The sequence below is a fragment of the Solanum dulcamara genome, chromosome 1, assembly GCF_947179165.1.
Source record: "Solanum dulcamara chromosome 1, daSolDulc1.2, whole genome shotgun sequence".
Classification (NCBI taxonomy): Eukaryota; Viridiplantae; Streptophyta; class Magnoliopsida; order Solanales; family Solanaceae; genus Solanum; species Solanum dulcamara.
The window spans coordinates 74,331,847-74,343,837 of NC_077237.1; the positions used below are offsets into that span (position 1 = coordinate 74,331,847).

At 40.7% G+C, this 11,991-nt stretch overlaps 1 long non-coding RNA gene across 1 annotated transcript; it reads right to left on the bottom strand.

Annotated features, from left to right (window-relative positions):
* Nucleotides 1-654: 654 nt before the first annotated feature.
* Nucleotides 655-2,082, bottom strand: LOC129888848 (uncharacterized). Its single transcript, XR_008766736.1, has 2 exons — nt 1,918-2,082; nt 655-944 (listed from the first exon to the last, which is right to left on the bottom strand). It is a non-coding gene; the product is annotated as an uncharacterized LOC129888848 (long non-coding RNA).
* Between the last annotated feature and the right edge of the window lie 9,909 nt (nt 2,083-11,991).

Sequence of the window (11,991 nt, forward strand, 5' to 3'; positions counted from 1 at the left end):
GGCTAACTCCATAAGCTTCTTTGCCTCTGGGTCATGCTGCAGACCATTCTTGATTGCATCCTGGATGTCACAATGTGCTGTGGTGATGGCTGCTAGTTCGAACTTCCTGCTAAGAGCATCGGCCACAACATTGCCTTTGCCCGGCTTGTACTCCAGTTCATAGTCAAATTCGGCCAAGAAATCTTGCCACCTAGCTTGCTTCAGGGTGAGTTTCTTCTGTGACTGGAAGTAGCTAGTGGCCACGTTGTCGGTCTTGACTAAGAACTTGGAGCCAAGTAAGTGGTGTCTCCATGTGCGTGGGCAATGGACGAAGGCTATCATCTCCTACTCCTGCACGGTGTACCGCCGTTCTATCTCGTTCAGCTTGCGGCTCTCGAAGGCGATAGGGTGCCTCTCTTGCATCAATACTCCTCCAATGGCATAGTCATAGGCGTCCGTATGCACTTCGAATATCTTGGAGAAGTCAGGCAACGCTAGGACCGGCTCCTCTGTCACGGCAGCCTTGAGGTCTTCAAAGGCCTCCTTGCACTCCTCGCTCCAAACCTATTGTCACGCCCCGAGAGGGTACCCTAGGTGTGGCCGGCACTCAGAAACCATCTCTGGCTTCCGAGAGAACCACTTGGTCTCATTACTCATTTGTTCATCAGCGGAAGATTTAATAATACTAATGTGGGATTGTCATAATCAAAGGAAAAATAGATAATTCTTAGAAGAAGTAGTTTCTAAGGAGAACTACTCCGATTACATCATCAGACTCTGTCTATGAAGCCTCTAATACTCTTAGATGGTGCCAATGACATGTCCATGGCTACCTCAAAAGAAACATCACACTCAACAATAATAAAAGGATAAGGAGTTCCTTCGAATACAAGAAGGACTCACCAAATAGCTGAAAAGAAATGATCTTCAACGATGCGCCTGTTGAGGATCTCTAACACCTGTATCTGCATCATAAAACGATGCAGGTTGAATGACGTCAGTACGTGGAATGTACGAGTATGTAAAATGGCAGGAAGGTAAGGACAGATATCAAGAAACTCCTCTCAAAAAAACTCAGCTCAGAACTCAACATCATCTCAACATGAATATATAATGCAAGTTTAAAATATAATAATAATAAATAATAGTAATAAGCAATGCTTACTCAATTGGGAGTTTCTCTAACCGACAACCATCACTTATGAGCTAGCGATGATACAACGAAGCGATGTCGTTGCCACATCCATCCAATACCTTGCCAGGGTAAAGGACATCACCATCTTGGATCCATTCATCAAAGTCCTCTTTTTGGGACTTAAGAGGCATAGCCTCCATCCTACACTAGCTACGTAGTTCTGGGGTTTGAGTCAATTAAACTCTTACCCAACTCGGTGCTCAATACTACTCCCAAAATATGTGCTCATATTAAACTCATCATCTAGTCTCATTGGACTTTAATTTAAATCATCAAACTCATCTCATTTCATGTTCATCAATCATTATACTTCCAAAAACATCATTTATATTTCATCAAAACATCTTGCTCAAAATATCATTTTCTCAAATTCATTCAAATTCAACTTTTTACTCTTTCAAAACTCAATAAAATACATATATAGTATTAATTCATATAACTCTCTTTTTATTAATAAAAATAATAAAAAGCCAACATATTTACTCAAAACATATGTAAAAATATTCATGAACATCAAATCAATTAGGATTCATGGGAAAGTAGCCATGAACAATAATTCCAATAATATGAGAGATAACAATAATAATAATATTAATGTATAAATATATCAAACTCAATAGAAGAAGAATTAATTCATCTAGAATTCAAGATTTGAATAAAACTCAACTATAACTCAATTATAATAAATTTAAATATTGGGCGCATGGACGAACTCAATCCAATGCTATGAAAGCCTTACATACCTTAAATCCGAAGGTTTACTCCGAATTGGAATACTCTTGGATCCCTAGCCTTTTCTTCTCGCCGGAGCGTTTTGTGTACTACCTGGAGTATAAGAATAACCGGAGTAGTATTTTTATACTACTAAAACTAAAACTATATTTGAGAAGAAGTATATAGAGAGAAGAAATGCTTAGGAAAGCTTGATGAATAAAATGAGGAAATAAGGTGGGTATTTATAGGTGGGAAAGAGGGACCTAACAATAAATAAAATAATTATAAAGAAAAATCTGAAAATTTAATGGAATATATTTATGTCATGGATGATGTTAAATGGAGGACAATTTATGTCATGCATGATGTCAAATGCATCTAGATGTTTCCATGGTAGGTAAGATGAGTTCTTTTTAACAAAATACTCTTTTTCGAAGCTACGTTTGAATAAGATAAATTCCTTATTAGGATTTGGTTTCTTCATAAGAATTGTAGATATGGAAGTCTAGTTTCATATCGTTCAAGAATCAACCAATTTGGAGCAACCTACAGTGAGATGTGAATTTTCTTCTATCAACACTCAATTCCGTCACAGCACTATATCTTGCAAAGATTAATTTATTTGACCTACTTATACTCCGAATTTGAAGTTATGTTCTTCTTGAAAGTTGTAGGTAAGGATGTTGTGATTACTCAGAAATTTGAATCACCTAATTTGGACCAACCTATGAAAAGTTATGCCCAAACTACAGAGGCTGTATTATTTTTGTCGAGAATTGAAATACCGACATACAACATTTTAGGGGTTGTTACAATATCTCCCCCTTGGGATCATTCGTCCTCGAATGAAGATGAAAATAGGAGACATAAAGAATGAATATCATCAATTCATCAACTCCGATACTCAAATGGTTAATGACTCAAACTCAAGAATAAACATCGACTCTAAGGTAGAAGTAAGGAATATTACCTTGAATATCGTCATCAGAATGCATAAATAGATGAGGATAGTTAGCCTTCATATCTTCTTCAGCTTCCCATGTAGCCTCTTCAACAAATTGATTTCGCCATAGGACTTTGACAGATGTCACTTCCTTAGTTCTTAATTTGCGAACCTGATGATCAAGAATTTGAACTGGAATCTCTTCATAACTCAAACTCTCTTTCACCCCAATGCTCTCAGCTGGGACAACAAGTGAAGGATCTCCCAAACACTTCTTAAGCATAGAGATGTGAAACACAGGATGAATAGCAGCTAATTCTGGAGGCAACTCTAATTCATAGGCTACGTTACCTACCCTCCTCATAATCTGATAAGGACCAATGTAGCGGGGACTAAGCTTCCCTTTCTTTCCAAATCTCATCACACCCTTCATGGGTGAAACTTTCAAGTATACCCAATCGTACACTTCTAACTCTAAATCTCTTCTTCTAACATCAGTGTAGGATTTTTGGCGACTTTGAGCAGTCCTCAACCTCTCTTGTATGGTTTTCGCCTTCTCCATAGCTTGGTGAACCAAGTCTGGTCCAATCAACTCAGCTTCACCAACTTCAAACCAACCAATTGGTGATCTACATCTCCTCCCATACAGAGCTTCATGAGGAGCCATTTGAATACTCGAATGGAAACTATTATTGTATGCAAACTCAATAAGAGGTAAATGATCATCCCAATTACCTTTGAAGTCAATGACACAGGCTCTTAACATATCCTCCAAAGTCTGTATCGTACGCTCTGCCTGGCCATCTATTTGCGGATGAAAATCAGTACTAAGGTTCACTCTTGAACCCAAGCCCTTCTGAAATGACTTCCAAAACTGAGAAGTAAATTGAGCTCCCCTATCAGAGATGATAGACAAAGGAACTCCATGCAGTCTAACAATCTCTCTAAGATACAGTTTGGCATAATCCTCTACAGTGTTCGTAGTCTTAACCGGCAAGAAATGGGCCGATTTGGTCATCCTATCCACAATCACCCAAATAGAGTCATGTTGTTTGCGGGTTCGTGGTAAACCGGTAATGAAGTCCATATTGATCATTTCCCACTTCCATTCAGGTATCTCTATATTCTGAGCCACTCCACAAGGCCTTTGGTGCTCAACTTTAACTTGTTGGCAATTTGGGCACTTGGACACAAACTCTTTTGTATCTCTCTTTATTCCACTCCACCAATATACTTCTCTCAAGTCATGATACATCTTTGTTGAACCTGGATAGATGGAATACTTAGAATTATGGGCTTCTTTCATGATTCTCTCCCTAATACCATCAACACTTGGAACACATAATCTTTCTTGATATCTCAACACTCCATCTCTCCCTTTGGTAAAAGCCATTACCTTCTGCTTGTGAACCTCATCCTTCAATTGAAGAAGAATAGGGTCCTGATCTTGCTTTTCTTTCACCTATGCAACTAGAGATGATTCGGCTCCATTTCGTACTATTGTACCACCCTCACTAGAGTCAATAAGTTGAACTCCCAAACGCGCAAGTCTATGCACTTCCTTTGCCAACTCCTTCTTTTCCTCTTCCACATGAGTTGTACTCCCCATAGATAACCTGCTAAGAGCATCAGCAACTACATTTGCTTTACCTGGGTGGTAGAGAATACTCATGTCATAATCCTTGAGCAACTCTAGCCATCTCCTTTGCCTCAAATTCAGCTCCTTCTGGCTGAATACATACTGTAAGCTCTTATGGTCTGTGAACACATCCACATGTACACCATAAAGATAGTGACGCCAAATCTTAAGAGCAAATACCACAGCTGCCAACTAAAGGTCATGAGTGGGGTAGTTCCTTTCATGAGTCTTAAGCTGCCTGAAGGCATAGGCAATGACCTTACCTTTCTGCATCAATACACATCCCAACCCAACTCTTGAAGCATCACAATAGATTACAAAACCATCCATTCCTTCGGGTATGGATAGTACTGGAGCAGTAGTCAATCTAGCTTTCAACTCTTGAAAACTTTTCTCACAAGCATCAGACCATTGAAACTTAGCCTTCTTCTGAGTCATCTTAGTCAATGGTGAGGATATGCATGAAAATCCCTCAACAAACCTTCTGTAGTAACCAGCCAAACCTAAGAAACTCCTTATGTCGATTTGAGAGGTGGGTCGGGGCCAGTTCTTAACTGCCTCAATCTTTTGAGTATCAACTTGGATTCCATCCCCAGATATAATATGACCTAGGAATGCTACAAACTCAAGCCAAAACTCACACTTTGAAAACTTAGCATACAACTCCTTCTCCTTAAGAGTTTGAAGGATAATCCTAAGGTGATTACCATGCTCACTCTTACTTCTAGAGTAGACCAAAATATCATCGATGGAGACAATTACAAACGTATCTAGGTATGGCTTGAATACTCGGTTCATGAGGTCCATAAAAGCTGCTGGAGCATTTGTCAATCCAAAGGACATAACAAGAAACTCAAAATGACCATAGCGGGTTCGAAAAGCCGTCTTTGGGATGTCACATTCTCTCACTTTCAACTGGTGATAGCCTGATCTGAGGTCGATCTTAGAGAAACATGTGGCACCCTGAAGTTGGTCAAATAAATCATCTATTCTGGGGAGAGGGTACTTGTTTTTAATGGTGACCTTGTTTAGTTGTCGGTAATCAATGCACATTCTAAGGGACCCATCTTTCTTTCGCACGAATAGGACAGGAGCGCCCTAGGGTGAGACACTTGGCCTAATAAACCCCTTATCTAGGAGGTTTTTCAGTTGTTCTTTCAACTCTTTCAACTCAGCAGGAGCGATCCTATAAGGAGGAATGGAGATAGGTTGTGTATCAGGAAGGATATCAATACCAAAGTTTATCTCTCTATCAGGAGGAATTCCGGGTAGATCCTTAGGAAAGACTTCAGGAAACTTATTCACAATGGGAACTGACTCAAGAGATGGAGTCTGATCATTAATATTTTTGACTCGAACTATATGATATATACATCCCTTAGAGATTAATTTTCTGGCCTTAAGGTAGGAAATAAATTTACCCCTAGGCACTACAGAATTCCCCTTCCACTCTAAGATAGGCTCATTTGGAAATTGAAACTTGACAATTCGGGTCCTACAATCAACCGAAGCATAACAAGAATAAAGCCAGTCCATACCAAGAATCACATCAAAATCAACCATGTCCAACTCAACTAAGTCAGCCATGGTATCCCTATGATAGATTGACACAGTACAATTTCTATAGACCCTCTCAGCTAAGATAGAATCACCAACAGGAGTAGACACACTGAAAGGTTCAAGAAGACACTCAGGAAGGATCTCAAATTTACTAGCCAAGTAAGGAGTCACAAAAGATAATATATCACCCGGATCAAGTAATGCGTACACATCAAAAGAAAGGACTCGAAGTATACCAATAACAACATCGGGTGCGTTTTCTTGGTCTTGGTGACTACCCATAGCATACAGGCGGTTGGTTCCCCCACCTGCACTTGAAGCTGCACCTCTATGATTACCTCTATTCTGTGGAGCTGCAGAAGAAAACTGAGCTCTACTACTTCCATCTCCCTGCCTTTTTGAAGGACACTCATTCTGGAAGTGACCTATCTTTCCACATCCGTAGAAAGCATTGGTGCCCACACGACACTCTCCCAAATGGAGCCTTCCACATCTAGCACATGGTGGTTTCCCTCTAGAACCTTGATCCATACTTAATTGGGACTGAGAACCTTGAGATCAGAAGTTTTGGTGACTTAAAGATCTTTGATCATACCTGGTATTAGGTGTAAAAGTATTTGTTAGGGAAGGTGCATAATTGGAAGACCTTTTTTGAAAGAAAGACTTGTTACCCTTCCCTTGCTTCTGCTCATTCTCATGCCCAGCAGACTTAGCCTTCTTGCTTAGGTGTTCTTCTCGGTCCTTTTTCTTATCATCCTCAACCCGCTGAGCATACACCATCAATCTAGAAAAATCCATGTCAGAAATCATTAGCATTGCCTTACATTCTTTCTTTACATGTTTGCCTAGGCTAGAGACAAACTTCCTCATCTTAGACCTCATATGGGGAATCATTTCTGGGGCATATTTGGACAATTGAATAAAATTCAAACTATATTCTTTCACCGTCATACTCTCTTGCTTGAGGTTCACAAACTCCTCAATTTTTGCTTCACGTAGCTCTTGGGGAAAAAAGTTATCAAGAAATGCTCTTTCAACCTCATCCTAAAGAGCAGGCTCTGCATCTTCACCTCTACTTTCTTCCCACTGGTTATACCAGACATTTGCGACATCCTTGAGTTGATAAGACACAAACTCAACACCCTCAATCTCTGTAGCATGCATCGCTTTTAGTATCTTCCACATCTCATCAATGAAATTTTGGGGGTCTTCATCAACGTTAGAACCCATGAAGACCGGTGGATTTATTCTCAGAAAATCTCTGATCCTCGTGGCAGCAGATGGCTCTTGATAACTAGAGCTAGGAGTTGGTGAACTCTGGCTACTATTTCGAGCAGCCACCAACTAGGTGAGCATAGCAATCGCTCCTCGAAAATCATCCTCAGAAGTAGGAGTGGTCTGAACAGTAGGTACTTGGGGTACCTCAGTAGACCTTGCAGGTCGGCCCCTAGTTCTCCGTGGAGGCATCAATGACTGTGGAACCTCAGTGCTGGGAGCGTTCCTCTGACTAGCTGAATGTTTAGGAGGCATGTCTGAAATGTGTAAACGCACGAATTAGAAAGAAAGCTTTTATAGAGTTAAACTCTATCGCACTAACTCAGATTATGAAAGAAGTGAAATAATTCCTAATGTCCTATAGCTTCCTGATTATAAGTGTGGTGCACAACACACCTATAAACAAGACTCTACTAGACACGGCTTCATAGACACCCTAGGACTCTTGAACTCTATGCTCTGATACCAAGTTTTTCACGCCCCGAGAGGGTACCCTAGGCGTGGCCGTCACTCAGAAACCATCTCTGGCTTCCGAGAGAACCACTTAGTCTCATTACTCATTTGTTCATCAGCGGAAGACTTAATAATACTAATGTGGGATTGTCATAATCAAAGGAAAAATAGATAATTCTTAGAAGAAGTAGTTTCTAAGGAGAACTACTCCGATTACATCATCAAACTCTATCTATGAAGCCTCTAATACTCTTAGATGGTGCCAATGACATGTCCATGGCTACCTCAAAAGAAACATCACACTCAACAATAATAAAAGGATAAGGAGTTCCTTCGAATACAAGAAGGACTCACCAAATAGCTGAAAAGAAATGATCTTCAACGATGCGCCTGTTGAGGATCTCTAACACCTGTATCTGCATCATAAAACGATGCAGGTCGAATGACGTCAGTACGTGGAATGTACGAGTATGTAAAATGGCAGGAAGGTAAGGACAGATATCAAGAAACTCCTCTCAAAAAAACTCAGCTCAGAACTCAACATCATCTCAACATGAATATATAATGCAAGTTTAAAATATAATAATAAAAATAATAGTAATAAGCAATGCTTACTCAATTGGGAGTTTCTCTAACCGACAACCATCACTTATGAGCTAGCGATGATACAACGAAGCGATGTCATTGCCACATCCATCCAATACCTTGCCAGGGTAAAGGACATCACCATCTTGGATCCATTCATCAAAGTCCTCTTTTTGGGACTTAAGAGGCATAGCCTCCATCCTACGCTCGCTACGTAGTTCTAGGGTTTGAGTCAATTAAACTCTTACCCAACGCGGTGCTCAATACTACTCCCAAAATATTTGCTCATATTAAACTCATCATCTAGTCTCATTGGACTTATATTTAAATCATCAAACTCATCTCATTTCATGTTCATCAATCATTATACTTCCAAAAACATCATTTACATCTCATCAAAACATCTTGCTCAAAATATCATTTTCTCAAATTCATTCAAATTCAACTCTTTTTCTCTTTCAAAACTCAATAAAATACATATATAGTATTAATTCATATAACTCTCTTTTTATCAATAAAAATAATAAAAAGCCAACATCTTTACTCAAAACATATGTAAAAATATTCATGAACATCAAATCAATTAGGATTCATGGGAAAGTAGCCATGAACAATAATTCCAATAATATGAGAGATAACAATAATAATAATATTAATGCATAAATATATCAAACTCAATAAAAGAAGAATTAATTAATCTAGAATTCAAGATTTGAATAAAACTCAACTATAACTCAATTATAATAAATTTAAATATTGGGCGCATGGACGAACTCAATCCAATGCTATGAAAGCCTTACATACCTTAAATCCGAAGGTTTACTCCGAATTGGAATACTCTTGGATCCCTAGCCTTTTCTTCTCGCCGGAGCGTTTTGTGTACTACCCGGAGTATAAGAATAACCGGAGTAGTATTTTTATACTACTAAAACTAAAACTATATTTGAGAAGAAGTATATAGAGAGAAGAAATGCTTAGGAAAGCTTGATGAATAAAATGAGGAAATAAGGTGGGTATTTATAGGTGGGAAAGAAGGACCTAACAATAAATAAAATAATTATAAAGAAAAATCTGAAAATTTAATGGAATATATTGATGTCATGGATTATGTTAAATGGAGGACAATTTATGTCATGCATGATGTCAAATGCATCTAGATGTTTCCATGGTAGGTAAGATGAGTTCTTTTTAACAAAATACTCTTTTTCGAAGCTACGTTTGAATAAGATAAATTCCTTATTAGGATTTGGTTTCTTCATAAGAATTGTAGATATGGAAGTGTAGTTTCATATCGTTCAAGAATCAACCAATTTGGAGCAACTTACAGTGAGATGAATTTTCTTCTATCAACACTCAATTCCGTCACAGCACTATATCTTGCAAAGATTAATTTATTTGACCTACTTATACTCCGAATTTGAAGTTATGTTCTTCATGAAAGTTGTAGGTAAGGATGTTGTGATTACCCAGAAATTTGAATCACCTAATTTGGACCAACCTATGTAAGGTTATGCCTAAAATACAGAGGTTGTATTATTTTTGTCGAGAATTGAAATACCGACATACAACATTTTAGGGGTTGTTACACCCATGGCTTATTCTTCTTCAATAGCTCAGTAAGTGGAGCGTATTTAGCAGAGTTGGGGCTTATGAACCTGCGGTAATAGTTAGCAAGTCCAAGAAAAGATCTAAGTTCGGTTACCTTTGTGGGCGCCTCCCACTCTTTGATGGCCCGAACTTTTGCTTCGTCCATCCGTAGCTCTCCTTAGCTGATAACATGTCCCAAGAAGTGCACTTCAGGTTGGGCGAACTCGCACTTCTCCGGCTTGATAAAAAGCTCATTCTCGCACAAGACTTAGAATACTTTCTTTAGATGCTCCACGTGCTCATCCAAGGTGTTGCTATAGATGACTATGTCATCCAAGTAGACTACCACAAACTGATCTAGGTAAGGGTGGAAGATCTTGTTCATTAGTGTGCAAAAGGTGGTGGGTGCGTTGGTTAGGCCGAAGGGCATTACCAACCACTCGTAAGCTCCGTACCTCGTCACACATGTTGTTTTTGGTTCATCTCCCTCTACTATGCGTACCTGGTAGTAGCCCTTCCTTAAATCCACCTTGGTAAAGTACTTGGCCTGTCCAGGTCTATCAAATAAGTCGGCAATGAGCGGGATGGGATACTTGTTCTTCACGGTCACCTTATTGAGCGCTCGATAGTCTATGCATAGGCGCAACGAGCCATCCTTCTTCTTTTGAAACAACACCGACGCGCCATAAGGTGCCTTGGATGGACGGATATGACCGGCCTCGAGGAGCTCCTTCAACTGCTTCCTCGTCTCCTCTAACTCGGGTGGAGCCATGCGGTATGGTGGGTATGCGGGCGGCCTTGCTCCTGGTTCTAGCTCGATCCTATGGTCTACCTCGCGCCTTAGAGGTAGGTGTCTTGGCAACTCTTCGGGCATCACGTCTTTGTTTTCTTCAAGCACCTTCTCTATGCAAGGTGGTAATGTCTCCTTAGTACCATTGCCTTAATCCAAGCTCGCAATAGTGGCTACGAACGTCGGCTCCCCTTTCTTTAGGCCGACAGGTGGGCTTGTCCTTCCTTCTTTGGCATCTTGACTAGAGGTACCATGTAGGGTCCCTCTCGCTCCATCACCAAGAGTTGTTGGAGGTAGGGATTGATCATCGTGTGGTACCGTTGGAAGAACTCCTGTCCAAAGATGATATCAAAGATATCTAAGGGGGAGACAGTGAAGCTTGTCTTACCTTGCCACTTGCCCAACGTGATGTCCACTCCATGGGCGACTCCGCACACGGGAGTCAATGGTGCATTGACCGTCTTCAAGAGGGTGTTGCTTGGCCCATAACTTAGCCCCAACCTTGTTGCCGTCGTCTTGGTCATGATGTTGGCTTCTGCTCCAGAATCCACCATGGCACGAGCTAGTCATCCGTTGATGGATATGTCAACATACTGGGCAGAATAATCCCCCGCCTTCTCAGCTTGCTTTGAGATGGCTCCGCATAGCCCGATCATGCCTAGCTGAGTCTTGTCCGAGCCCTGCCCTTGGTCTACTTCCTTATCCTTTCGCTCCCGCAGTATGGCACCAAGGTTCTTCATCTATGTACACCTGGCATAGCTGTGAGGACCTCCACATATGTAGCATACGCTGCTCTTCGTGGTCTGCTCCTTTCTCTCGGCATAGCCCTATTGCCCGAACCTCCTACCGTCGGACTTGTTGGAATCATGGCTCTTGGGTGGAGGATGTTGCTCTTTGCCTTTGATATGATCTCCCCCACCTTTGGCATGACTACTCCTTATTTCTTTTCCCTTGCCTCTGTCATGCCTGTCATGCTTAAAGTTCGTCAAGGCTTCGGCTTGGGTGATGGCTTCATCGATGGTGCTGACTTGACGGCGCTCCAACTCCGTCTTGGCCCAACTCTGCAGCCCATCCATGAAGTGGAAGAGCATATCTTCATCTGTAAGGTTGGGGATTTGAAGCATAAGGGTAGTGAACTCTTTCACGTAAGTCCGTATTCTACCCGTATGCTTCAGCTCCCGGAACTTGCGTTTGGCCTCATAGATGACGTTGTTGGGGAAGAAGGCCTTCTTGAACTCGCCCTGGAACTGCTCCCAGGTGTTGATGGTGCA